The sequence below is a fragment of the Gigantopelta aegis genome, chromosome 8, assembly GCF_016097555.1.
Source record: "Gigantopelta aegis isolate Gae_Host chromosome 8, Gae_host_genome, whole genome shotgun sequence".
NCBI classification, from domain to species: Eukaryota; Metazoa; Mollusca; class Gastropoda; order Neomphalida; family Peltospiridae; genus Gigantopelta; species Gigantopelta aegis.
Window position 1 is genome coordinate 67,175,383 of NC_054706.1, and position 14,996 is coordinate 67,190,378.

Here is a 14,996-nt window from a genome sequence, read left to right on the forward strand (position 1 = left end):
CACAGATGCCATCTGCCATTGAAACCCATGTTAAACTGCCCAACTCCAAGCGAAGATTGCCCATAGAACGGGTTCTCGTTGGCACTAACAACATACACCATTGCGAACATACATTATATAAGCATTTATTTTCACTCCAAAATTGAGAACATTTCCGTCTCAGTTTTTTGCTATATAACTGCATCTGGCTGTAGTACCGGTCCGAACAGGTGGTTCATTAACCGATTCACTCCGGCCGTCACTAGCGCTATATACCCATGTCCCAAAAGGTCGATGCACAATATTACAAAATAACATGGGCAAAATACAGCCAGATGGAGACCATAGCTGTCATGAAACGGTTGCGGAGGTGACGTAACACAATATGACGGTCATTTGCCTGTGGCGTCACACATGGTCTACCCGGTCGGGGGTGATCAGCTGTGGTGCCCGCTTGTTGTACTTGTGTCCGCAGATCATAAATTGCCCGTGGACTGCAACCCAACGCCATTGCAACGTCAGCTACTGACGTTCCTGCGTGCAGCATGCCGACGGCAATTAACGCTGCACATTTGTGAGGCGTGGCATCGAAACAGGTCGTAACAAATATCGTTTTAATGTGTTTTTTCGTTGTGTCAGACTACTGTGAGCAAGTAACGATAAAAAAAACGCGCGTGCTATTGTAGTCACGTGACCAGTGGCACGTGCAAAACAACTATTGCCTCAATGGTGCTGTGCACGTGCTATGGATCGGGTCACGTGGGCTGTGGTGGGCTTCAAATGGAGTGTCGACATTGCCATTACAGTATTTATTCCTGAAAAATACCTGCTTTCAACACTCATTGACTTTATTAAAATTTTAGATTGTGAATTTTTTAATTTGACAGTATATTTTGATTATAAAATTTGATAAATCCAACGTGTTTTTGATCGTCCTGCTGGTTGTAGCAATTCAAAATCAGTTTTGGCGAAACAAAACGATAGGCTACTATTAGTAGCCAGTGGCCTATCTTTTTAAATTACACCTCTGACGGAACTTAGGGTCAACGCAGGGACTTGTTCAAGAGCGGGGTTCGGGAGTCGACACCCTCCTGCTCAAGCAAAAAACATTTTCAATACATTTTCCGGAAAAGCATGTCTCGACTCGCGTATAAAATTCGTTCGCCACAGTCCCCAGCTAAAATCCTTGCACACGCGCCTGCAGCGGCTTTAAAGTTACCCACTGATTCGTGAACTCTTTGACCGAGTTCTTTAGTGCTGACAATCCTAGTAGTTTAATATTAATAATATTACATCTGAACCGGGGGTAGAGATTTTGAGATGATTTCAAATAAGTTCTTAACTACGATAAAAAAAGAGCTTTTTAAATCGCTTTTTTTCTAAATCGTAACTTGAGGGTAGGAATTTGAAATAGGTTCTGGTCAAAGGGCTATGGCCAACTGGAACAGCTTTGGAGGCGATTAGGGCTTAAATGTGAGGACTCATAAGTAGGAAGATGTCACCGTAACCGTGTAACGCGTTTATACACATATATAAAAAATACACATGTTCATGAATATTCAGTAGACACTCGATAGTTGACGACTCTCGATGTCTACGATCTAGACTGGTTTGCTCGTGAATATTCTGTAGACACTCGGTAGTTGACGACTCTCGATCTAGACTATCTACCGACTGAGCTAGATTCCAACTGAGCTAGATTCCGCCTAATAAAGAAATTCTATGCAGACATTTAATTCAAAGATCAAAGAACAGAGGTATAGTAAGACAATACATGTTAGTAATTTCATTAGCTTCCTAAATAGCATATGCGGGTGGGGATGGGGTGGGGATGCAGTGGGGGTGGTCGGGGTTCGAAATCTCCCTTCTCAAAGCGAATTTGATTATTTTCAACATATTTTCCAGGAGAGCATGATCCGAACCCGTCTAGAAATTGTATTAGCCGCAGTCTAGACCCCCATCTGTACAATTCCCCGCACGTGTCTGAACAGTGTAACCCTAAATTCACTTAAAATCATTTATTTCATATATGAATCATAGAAATTGGCATACAGTGGATAACATTAGAAGTTGACAATACAGCCATGTGCTAGTGAAACAATGAATTTGCAGTGTTTACACAGATATATATATATATATATATATATATATATATATATATATATATATATATAGAGAGAGAGAGAGAGAGAGAGAGAGAGAGAGAGAGAGAGAGAGAGAGAGAGAGAGAGAGACAATCGTGTTCAGTGCTCTTTCATAGAACTGACCAGAGCCCCGTTCCACAAAGCGATCTTAGCGTTAAGATCACCTTTAAAGTACATGACTACCGTATGCACTTAAGATTATCTTAGAGCTAAGATTGCGTCATGGAACGTGACACACTGATCCACAAGGACAACCAGCCGATTGGCAGATGGACAGTGATAATCAGCTCTGATTCGTCTGCCAAGCTCGTCCCAAATTTTTTTCCATTGGATTACGATCTGGTCCGTTTCAAGGAACGCCTTTACAACTATATCTCTCTATAACCTGGAATTGTCGTCCTTAGAATATGGCTGGAGGTCCTGCAGACCTGTTGTAGGGCTACATAGCAATCTAATTAAAATTAGCTCCACTATTACATGTGGATCTAAAGACAGCCAGTTGGAGCTCATGTCCACCAATCAAAACCTTACTTGCAGAATCCTGCCAGTGATTTAAAAATAATTTGAAAACATTCCGAATTATCCTGAGGGTATACGACATGTTTCGTGTGAATTACGAATGCCTTAAAACATGTTTTATTTTATAAAATAAATACTTTTAATGTAAAACTGAAGACTGATTTAGTTTTTTTTAATTTTATAAATAAATAAATAATTTTTAATGTAAAATTGAAGACTGATAACCCACCCCGTACGTATTGGTATGGTTCGCTGTACTGCGGCCACTAAAATAGACTCGCCCGATATTTTTAGAATTTGTATGCTCCCAAATAACGTTATAAAAGGCGAAGTGTGATTGCTCAATATTTAAATTATTATTTACAGACGAAATGTTACCTGGACATTGGGGACTACGCAGTGTTGTTAGTTTTAAATCACTGGCAGGATTCTGCAAGTAAGGTTTTGATTGGTGGACATGAGCTCCAACTGGCTGTCTTTAGATCCACATGTAATAGTGGAGCTAATTTTAATTAGATTGGGCTACATAGTTGATTTACCAAAATTTAAAGGCATATTGTCACAGACCACTGACCTATTTAATGGTCTAACAAAGTATTACCTGAGCAAAAATAATTTGATTTGTCCCTAAATGTACTTTATTCAACCATCTTTATAACCACCATACTCCATTTATTAATGATATTTTGTAAAAATAATTGAATTATGGCAATGGTCCATAATTAAAAAAAAAAAAAAAAAATTGCAGAGAGGGTTGACATTGGATTTCACTCCATCATTAAGGTGATGCAATAGCTAGATTTGGTTTCTAACAATTAATGTAATTTCTATTTATTATCCATTTTTAGAGAAATAAGGCCTTAAATCTGTGACAGTATGCCTTTAATGCATGTGTCCTTTTAGTTGCACACCCTACCTAGAAAAGATCTACGATATTATACTAGCGATCTCTCTCTCTCTCTCTCTGTGTGTGTATCTTCTACTCATTATTTCTCCTTTCCTCTACCACTCTTTCTCTCCCCCCCCCCCCCCCCCCCCGTCTCTCTTCGATCTATCTCTGTCTCCTTCCCTATCGACGCTATCTCTCCATCTTTTTCTGTATACGTATCAAAATAACCACGTTAGACACCCACCAAACAGAAAATTAAATATTCCTTTCCTTTCTTTAAATGATCTCGTCTCTGCCTCCATCTACCTTGTTAATCATTGAAAATACACCGTAACGTAATAAGTGTAATATAGTCATCCTTGTTAACACTTTAATCTCAGCTAACCGAGTGTTTTGAAAGACGTTAACCCAACTCCAGCCGATCGCATGGACGCACGCACACACGCACGCACGAACTTGTTGGTCTCAGATTCGCGGGGTCTAATTGATTGAGATGATTTTATCAACGTATGCCAGACCCGATTGTCGAATTGACAAGAGTAATTATCAGCCCACGCTTGTTTTTATTAATGCGGGTCCTTTCCTTTATTTAATTAAGCTGAATGCGTCCTTAATGAATAAAACCTTGGGTATTTATTTCTGTTGGTTGAAGGAAGTGTTTCTTGACGTTTGAGAACATAATTAAACTACAAGATAAACAGCGTTCGTTTTGCAACAAACCAGAGACTAATTTCACAAAACATCGTAAGCCTAGTTTATATCTGCGCGTAAACGTAAATTTACAACTAAAACCGTTCTTAATACTATTACAGTACAATAAATATAGTTAGAAATACACATATTTCATTTTCTTTTGTCCTTAAAATTTTCCATCTTCCGTAATGATGTAATATTAGAATATGCGTGAAATACATGTCGACCGGTATAACTACTAGTTTCAGATGTAATTTACGAAGTGGGCGGGACGTAGCCCAGTGGTACACGCTCGCTCGATGCGCGGTCGATGGCCCCATTGTGCTATTTCTCGTTCCAGCCAGTGCACCACGACTGGTATATCAAAGGACGCGGTATGTACTACCCTGTTTGTGGGATGGTGCATATAAAAGATCCTTTGCTTCTCATAAAAAAAAGAGTAGCCCATGAAGTTGCGACAGCGGGTTTCCTCTCTCAATATCTGTATGGTCCTTAACCATATGTCTGACGCCATATAACTGTAAATAAAATGTGTTGAGTGCGTCGTTAAATAAAACATTTCTATTTCTAATTTACGAAGTGTTCTTTTTTATTCATCATGCACAATATACAACACTAGATTGTCCTGAAAACGCGTCTAGGAGTATTTGTATTTGATGTCCCAGACCTCGACCCCCCCCCCCCCCCCCCCAACCCCTCAAAGATGTCACTCCCTTTAGGAGTTTGGCCTTTTTTTCGGATTTTGTCATCTCCCTTTATAAAATCCTGGATTTAAAATACCAGCGCAGTTAAGATTCTTCGTAAATAGTAAATACGTTTTAACTGAAAAATATATTTAAATTTATTTTAAAACTATTTTTTTTAAGGATACCCTCGTGTTCGTTAGATATGATTTACCTTATAAGTCGTATAAACACGTCTCGCTTTCGTTTGTCAGAAACGTTCTCAAACAGTCCGTAAAAGTATATATATATTGTTCTAAGAATACCATTTTCTGAAGTATACTCTTCAAAAAAAAGAAGAGAAACTTGACATTGATTTTCAGTTTAATAACAAAACCACACACCCCCCCCCCCAAAAAAAAAAAAAACGACAACAAAAAACAAAACCCTGGTAGACACGATACAAGCAACCAAATATCAAGACGCCATGGGATGTGTATTACTCTGTACATGTCCGAAACAGTATCTCTGGGAATCCACCTGAAACATGTACACAGGCGTATGTGAGACATAGAGGTGGGCAAAATGTCAGTATCGGTTATGACCACCACGAGCCCTGATGACAGCTTGACAACGGCGACGCATGGAAGTAATCAAACGTTGCACAACACGTTGTGGAATGTTCTGCCACTCGTGCTGCAGTGCCGTAAGAAGTTGCGGGGGGGGGGTGGGGGGGGGTTTGGGGGGGGGGTCCCCCCGACGCACACGCTGACCCAGCACATCATAGATAGATGTCCTATTGGGTTTTAATCCGGCGAACGGGCAGGCCAAGGTAATGTCTGGACATTATGGCGCTGCAAAAACTCCTAACACCTGGCATGTGTCCATCTCACCCTCTTCTGGCACCACTGCATACGCTCCACTAAGTGACATGGAGTCAAAACGTTAAGTCGCACTGGTCTTCTAGGGAAAATTCCTGCCTCCCTCAGCCGATTACGAACTGTCAGGTCAGAAATTCTGCTTATTCCAGGGATTTGTGTCGCTGTGGTTGTTACTGTTCTGGTTCGATTTCGAAGATGACACACCCGGATGTATCGATCTTGAGCAACGGACGACTTAACACTTTGAATTGTGTTGTACCGTGCCCATAAAGCAGAGATGGTCTGTCTGGAGACGCCAAAGTGCCTTGCTACAGCTTGTCGAGTTGCCCCGGCTTGCAATATCTCAATGACATCATTGCGTTGAGCTAACGTCAATCTTGACATTATTGCGTTACCTACAGTGTTGTTATGCGGTCTGTTTGAATCACTGCTGATGTGACCTTTTATGCCCCACCAACGGATGGTTCGGCATGCAAAGTTACAGAACTTCGTGATGCACGTGCTTCTCTGAGGATTGCGCTTTTGCGTTTCAGCGCAAACGTTGACTATGGCTACGTTTATGCGAGGCGGATGTGTTTTATAGTGTTTTTGCATCACCATTCGCTCACTTACTTGACTGTCTTTAATTTTGTAAAAATAATCCGATAGAATTAGTTTTACCAATGTCATTTCTTTTTTTGAAGAGTATATTTTGGTTGAAATTGGCTGCGATAGGCTGCCACAAATATTACGGCTAATTCTGGTCAATATATTACCACTTGATGGCTTCCTTTGACCCTTTTTTTTGGTCCTCTATATACAGATTTATAACATGGCTTGTGCCCTCCCCCACCCAAGAGATTGTGACCCTCTCCACTCCAAATATCGTTCCTACAAACCTGCGCGCCCACCCACGTTATACACGTCTTGGAATTAAGAGACGACCCCTCAGTCAAGACAATTGCATTTGTTCAATACCACGTGAGAAGGTTCTGCGCCTTCACATGACGAGTACAATTAAAAGCCTGCTATTTGAAGCGTTTATACTTGACCTATATATAAGTGAGCGTAGTAAAACAATAGCGGAATAGTGGGCCTCATATGTACCAAACAGAACTGCAGCTTTAAAAAAAGAAAAAAGAAAAAAAGAAAGAAAAAAGATCGATTAATACTTAACTCAATGAGCTAATTTTAGAGTTGCGTTTATAAAACTTGTAAACAACACTCTTCATGCAGACCATTTACAAAATACAAAACGTGAATAGCCTATTTGGATGGGGTGGGTGTATGTTAATTTTAATTTCTCATTTTGTGGGATTTGTTTCCTTGAAACTACTAATTATAGGGTTGCTGAAAATCCTGTCCCTGAATCCGGTCAAGTGTAGGCTAAATTATCCCCAAGATGTTTTTACACAGAAGCAGACGGTTATAATCATTACGCAATGAGAGGTTTTATTTTGACATTTCTGTATTCAATTGTCCCACGTGTTGCCTCAAGCAGCAGCACAACACATCTTTCAAGAATGTAACGTCTTGTATTAATGCAAAACACAAACAAAACTAGAACCTATAATTCTAGGCTCAGACTACCAACTGCCACAACAAAGTTTGCCAACTTTCTGCTCTCATGACTTCTACCAGTCCAGTTGCTAATCTGAACGCTCTTACAACTCTATTCTAATAGTATAACCTATTAATTGTTAACATGAGTGCACCCATTTTAAGTTGGGAGTTGGGGAAATTACAACACAACTGCAGAGTTGGCCAACTTCATCATGACAGTTGACAGCCTAGCATAATACTTTTGTATGTTCCTGCTGGTTGCACTAAACCAAATAACTTCTGGCTGGGTCAAAGTTCGAGGTGATACTTTTGATAGAGAAGTTAACACCACAAGTCCTGTGATTGGTTATAAATGTGAGTGTGTTGGTTGTAAAAAAATTAGTTTCATTAGGGCTAAAAATGTATGCAATTTTATTTCATCTAGTACCACTGTGTCAAGTAGCCCTATGCTTGGAACATGTATGGAATATATGTAAAAAAAAAAGTACAAAATGTTTGTGTGAAACTAGGGATATTGTAAAAACATCTGGTTATACTGAAAATGAGCCATAAAAGGTACCATTTTCTTCAGTTAATACTTTGAGGTAGGAGTTGTAGTACTGGTATTTATGGGTCATAGTTTGGTTGATATATTGCATATAGTGTTTTTAAGCACAAACGTTAACATGGTCGCCTATGGGATTTTATTTGGTATAGTACAACCTGCTATCAGACTTAGTAGTCTTATTGTGTGTCAATGCCATTAGAATTATCACTATTTGGAATGTCTAGTATCCTCCCACCTCTCTCATAGTTAAAACATGTTTTGCTTTCTTTAACGACACGGACACAACCAGATCACAATGATTTATTAATCATCGTCTTTTGAATGTCAAACATTTGATGAGGTTTTTTTACTTGTCGTAAGAGGAAACCCGCTACATTTTCTTCCATTTGTAGCAAGGGATCTTTTATATGCACGATCCCACAGACAGAATAATGTATATCACAGCCTTTGATATACCAGTCTTGGCCTGGCAAAAACAAGTCTCTCTTATGGAGTCCGACTCTCTCTCATGACGGGATGTTACCCAGTGGTAAGTGCTCATCTGAGATGTGTGGTCGGTCTGGGATCAATTCCTGTTAGTGGGCTCACTGGTTTATTTCTCGTTCCAGCCAGTGCACCACAAAGGCTGTGGTATGTGCTATACTGTCTGTGGGATGGTAAATTTAAAAGATCTCTTGCTAAGACTATATGTCAGAATTACCAAATGTTTGACATCCAAAAGCCGATGATTAATAAAATCAATGTGTTCAAGTGGTGTCTTTAAACAAAACAAAAAACTCTCTCTCCTTCTCACACACATGCATGCATGTACACTCTCACACACATACATGCATGTACACTCTCACACACATACATGCATGTACACACGCACGCACACATACCAAAATGCATAAAAGTAAAAACATCAGTATTAATATACACTGTACTTGTTTTTTATTTTGCCATGTCATATCAAAACAAATAACAGATATTCACTTAATAAATGTTTTTTTCAAACTAGTCATAAGCATTAAAGATACATATTTCTCCAGCAATGCTAAGTATCATTCTTGTAGATACATATGCAAATAACCAATTATACTATAAACCGATATGCAATAAAGTGGATTTGACTTTATTTCCATGGGCAGATTCGGGGTATTTCCAGGGCTGCGGGTGCAATGTTTTAAAAGAGCACCTACCATAATCGGAATTTGATCAACATGCATTACATATATGACAATGCTTTCCCAAAATATCAAAGTGATAAAGATGTTACATCTCCACAACTAAACTCAGATAAATTTAGTGTATTAATTTATTGGGGTCACTTCCAAATTTGAGGTGAAGGGGACGGGGGGGGGGGGGGGGGGGGGGGGGGGGGAGAGAGAGAGAGAGAGAGAGAGAGAGAGAGAGAGAGGAGAGAGGGGAGAGAGAGGAGGGGGAGAATGTATGAACACTCATCACCTCCCTCTGGATCTGCAATTGAGTTCACAGATAGACATTCTGTTGCCAAGCTACATACAGTGAAACCTCTCAAAACTGGACCCTCTATAAACCAGAATTCCCTCAAAACCGGATGTTTTTTTATGGTCCCCTTTACAGGGCTCAAACTTAATGATGGCACTGACGGCAATTGCCTCCGTTGAAATATAAATTGCCGTAGGTCGGGAGCATCACCGACGGCATAAAAGTGCTGTCTGTAAAGCTCCTCAATGATGGCAAAATGAATACAACTGGGGCATTATCTACCATGTGTATGCTTATTTGTTGCAAAAGTTACTTTTTAAAAAATGTCAAAATTGCCATCGGTGGGTCATTTCACCCATGGCAATTAAAAAAAAAATTGCTGTGGGAGACAAATTCTTAAATTCGAGCCCTGCTTTTAAAATATCAGTACAGAAAATAACCTCTGTAAATTGGATAGCCCTTAAAACAAGACTATTCACTTGGTCCCATGGGGTCCGGTTTAGAGGAGTTTCACTGTAATATATTTTATATATTAAACCTGTCCAATACAATTTGGCTTCCTACAGGTATTGAGGAAGATGATTTTTTTTCTTTCTAATGTTGATTTTTTGTTTTATTCCCTCTAGGAGGTAAGCCAATCTATTTGAATTTGAATCTTCTTCACAGGGGGAATTCATACGAAGCTTCAACGAGAACTGACTTAGCTAACACTTGTGAAGAAACCTTGATAGTCGAGACAATGAGCTCAAGTAATCATTATTCATTCTGAACTGTATTTCCCAGTGTATTAACCTCAACAGTAGGGTTCTAGTAGATGTGCTGACTGTTGAAATACATTAATCAAGCTCTCCAACATGTACACCAAGCACGTAGATTAAAATCTGTTAACAGCCATGACACATTCAATCCCTTCTGTTGAATAATGGTTTCTGGGACTCCGTTCATATAACAGTTTTAAGAAATACACACACAAAGAAACTGCTTATTACACAATCAAGTACATGTAAACAATTGAGTGCAAAGATATAAAAAAATTATCACGTGTATAAATGTTAAAATGTAACACTAAAACCATCCACACACATGTATAATACATTAGTCTAATGGATTATGACTATACAATGAATGTTAAAGACAAATTAATATGCATGCACACACAAACACACGCACATGCACGCACAGACACATGCACATGCACTCACAAACATGCACTCACATACAAGCACTCACACATGCAAATGCACACACACACGTGTATGCACAAACACACACACATGCGCACGCACACACACACACACACACACACACACACACAACACAAGAGGTCAGAATGGAATGAACATATTTAAAACATTATTATTATTATGCATGATGTACTTACATATAACTGGTAAATTTAATTTATCATTGCAAACTGTCAAATTACTCATAAATATCACAAATATGAAATAATATGCACATCAGTTAAAAGTAAAATATGCATATTAAATAAGCTATGAAACCACTAATGTAAATCATGTACATGTGTATTAGTAAAATTATTAACAATAGTTAAAAAAACAGAAAGGTTTAAAAATGTCAAGAGCTTTTATGCTGCAGGGAAGACAAATTGATATTAGCTTGGAAAATTAATTCATCCACTTAAAATCACATTATTAAAAAAAAAATTGTAATAAATCTGAACCTACTATGCAGAAAAATATTCAGTAAACTGCAGAATAATAAAATGTGTATACATGCATCATCAAAAACAATTATTCTGTAATAATAAAACTGCTTCAATAAAAGTTACTTTAAGGTTAACTTATAATAAAGAAAAGTTAAAACCAGACACATTTTTGTTTTGCCAAGTTGTAATAAAATATTATGAGATGACTTTATGTAGGTCTTCATTTTCAATAAAGGCTATTTTAATTTTATAAAAATGTTTTATTGAAAATCCTGCATTAAAATTGTAGTTTTTTTGGCTTTAAAAGGAAAAAGGACCTGGCCTGGTGCTTATAAAATGTTTAGAGTCTAGACTCGAGACTCTAGTAAAGTCTGAGACAGTAATGTCATGACAACGCCATACAAATTGAATGTGTGTGACGTCATTAGAGATTGAGTCTGGACTAAATGTTTTATAATCACGAGCGCTGTGGAAGAGTGTATAGTGTATATAGTGTATGCACTTACTCAAAACAATAAAATCATGTTGTCCTTGTTTTTTAAATAAAGTTTGGAACATATAGTTTTGGTATTTAAAAGGCACTTTACGTGAAAGCAAAAGCAGGAATAACACTTTACTTGTTATTGGAGATACAAAGTACATATACAGTAAAAAGGATTTAAAGCATATAGCTCATAATTCATAATTTAGCAATGATAAAGTTAACCTTTAAACTACATTCAGAGAGCATTAACATTTCCATATTAAAAGTATTGTAATTAAATTTAAATGAAATACATTATACTGATAATATGCAGAAACACCATAATAATAATATATCTTATTATTGTTAACAATAAAAATAAACAGTTACTGTGAATTTATTTACATAATATATAGCAACTATTTTAATTCACAAAATAATATGACATTTTCTATAATAAAATATTCTCAAAAAAATGTAACAGATAATAATTTAGCTCCAAGCCTGAATATTATGGACTCTGTCTAATACACATGTTAATTACTGTCTAATCCAGAAACCTGTCTTATAAACAACATGAATATCACAACTTTTCAGTCCATCAATATCACACTGTCACTTGGTTCTTTAATTTGACAATATTATATTTTGTTTTTAGCATATTAATAAAATGCCAAGATTTTCTGAACATACATAAGTTGGGGGGTGGAGGGAGATGAAGAAAGGTTATCACTGCATCAGTAAGATAAAACCTATTTAATATGTTTACATATTTATCCATATGGGTCAACATAACCGAGTTAATAATAATCATACGAAGCGCACGTGTAATAAGTGTAATGACGTAATTTTGGGAAACGACATCATAACATAATGTTACTTCTTCAGTCCTAGCTCAAACCGTGCATTTGAAATATGACGTCATTTCGTCATCTCCTTCTAGTTGTGGCTGGAACATTTTGAGTTGGGACTTGTTATTCATAAAGAAAACAACAATAATAATATGGATAATCAAGAAATTATTACACTCGTGTGTGAGTCGTACTGATTTTATGAAACTCATGTTAGGATTCATGTATTACCTTCGCTTTCACTCGGGCAGTACAAAAATCCTAACACTTGTTTTGTAATATCAGTACGACACACAAGCTCGTATAATAATCTCTATTTATAACACTGTAAAACACTGAGAATATACTGATGGAAAGAGATAAGGGAACACATGGTATTTGAGACCTAATTTAATTCACTATTAGAGGAAATGTTTTATTTAACAATGCACTCAACACATTTTATTTAAGGGTATATGGCGTCAGACATATGGTTAAGGACCACACAGATATTGAGAGAGGAAACCTGCTGTCGCCACTTCATGGGCTACTCTTTTCGATTAGCAGCAAGGGATCCTTTATATACATCATCCGACAGAGAAGATAGTATATACCATGACCTTTGTTACACCAGTTGTGGAGCACTGGCTGAAACGAGAAAGAGCCCAATGGGTCCACCGACAGGGATCAATCCTAGACCAACCGCGCATCAAGCAAACGCTTTACCACTGGGCTACGTCCCGCCCCCAATTCACTATCAGAGCTTCAAGCCTATATGAAATGAGATGTAATGTGGAACTGAGAAAAGTTTGTTTTGTTTAACAACACCACTAGAGCACACTGATTTATTAATCATCGGCTATTGGATGTCAAATATTTTGGTAATTTTGACATTGTCTTAGAAAGGAAACCCGCTACATTTTTCCATTAGTAGCAAGGGATCTTTTATATGCACCATACCAGACAGAATAGCACATACCATTGCCTTTGATATACCAGTCGTGGTGCACCGACTAGAATGACAAATAGCCCAATGGGCCCACCAACAGTGATAGATCCCAAACTGACCACACATTAAGAGAGTGCTTTACCATTGGCTACATCCCACCTCTGTAAAACTGAATGTCAGTACTGTGGGACTGACTGTCATTAACATGGTTAACTTCCTGATACTGTGGGTCAGGGTTTGGGGATGCAGTCAATATTTACTGTTAATATTCAGGGCTCGAACTTAAGAATTTATCTCCCACAGCAATTTTTTAAAGATTTGCCATGGGTGAAACAGTCCACCAATGGTAATTTTGAGCCTACCTATGGCAATTGTTTTAACTGTGACATTTGCAGCAAATAAACCTGACTGAAAGGCTATCTTCTTATATGTAGACATCTTTTAAATGTGCAAATGTTAAATATTGGCAGATAATGTACACCATGTGTATACATTTTGCCACTGTTCAGGAGCTTTATTGACAGCACAAAAGTGCCTTTGGTGATGCTCTCTGCCTACAGCAATTTATATCTCACAACAGCAATTTATATCTCACAACAGCAATTTTATATCTCACAACAGCAATTTATATCTCACAACAGCAATTGCCATTGGTGCCGCCGTTAAGGTTGAGCCCTGAATATTTATGTGCTCCCAAATTTCTTTCCATCAGTATATTAATAACATTTTTTTTTCATCTTGTAGCATTAAAAATACAGATACATTCATGTGAAACCTTAAATAACATTGTGTTTGAATCAGACCTGGTTTTTCATTGACATTTTTGGTGATTTAGTTCACATTCAGGTACAGTAAGTAAAATCAACAACAAAGGGTTGGGGTGGAGTTGGAATTTACGTGCATAGTTTACTAGGTTAATACATAATGTATAAAAATGTAAGCAGGCAAAAGTAATTGAAATAAATATAATAATGAACATGTTAAGATGATTTTTATGGGCATTTAATTGACCACATGCAACTACAATGCCCCACACCCAAGTCGTGCATTTCATATGACACAGAGATAAGTCATATATATATATATAGAGGATAATACATGAGTTACCAGTTATTATGAAATTTATGTCCGAGTGAAATATATAAAGGATAATAAACGAGAGTGAAATAATTTTCAGTTGTGCAGTTCAGCTTTAGTGAATGACAAATGAGAATTATTTCATGAGGGACATAAATTTGATAATAACTACATGTAGTACCGAATCTGCTATTCTATTTATTACCTCAGCCATTTTATTTCTCTATAAAAGCTGTATATTTTTTTTATATCCAAACATGCACATGCATACAGAATGGATACTAGAAACCATTTTACATACTGATCTGAGTATTGTTATAACTGCATTTTATTCATGTTCACAGATAATTATTTTTGTTTGTTTTAAAGTTTTATTTATTCTGTTAAAAAAACAAATCTGCCTTTAACTGTATTAAAATAACAAATTGCAATAAAACCTGAGAAGCTTAACACAAACTCTTTAAACTACATGATGTTGATGTTATTGTGTATATTTGCCAAGTTATGGTGACGTCATGTATAATTTAGACAAAGTCATTGGTTTGTAAGCCCTAAATCATCCAATAATATTGTACGTTACACCAAGGAATGATAATTTCTCAGTGAAAAATTACGATTTTTCTTTCCCCAGTTAAGAGTGTCCCTTGGGATAATAAATTGACATATAGAAAGTATGTGAATACCATTTGTGTCGTGGTTAAGT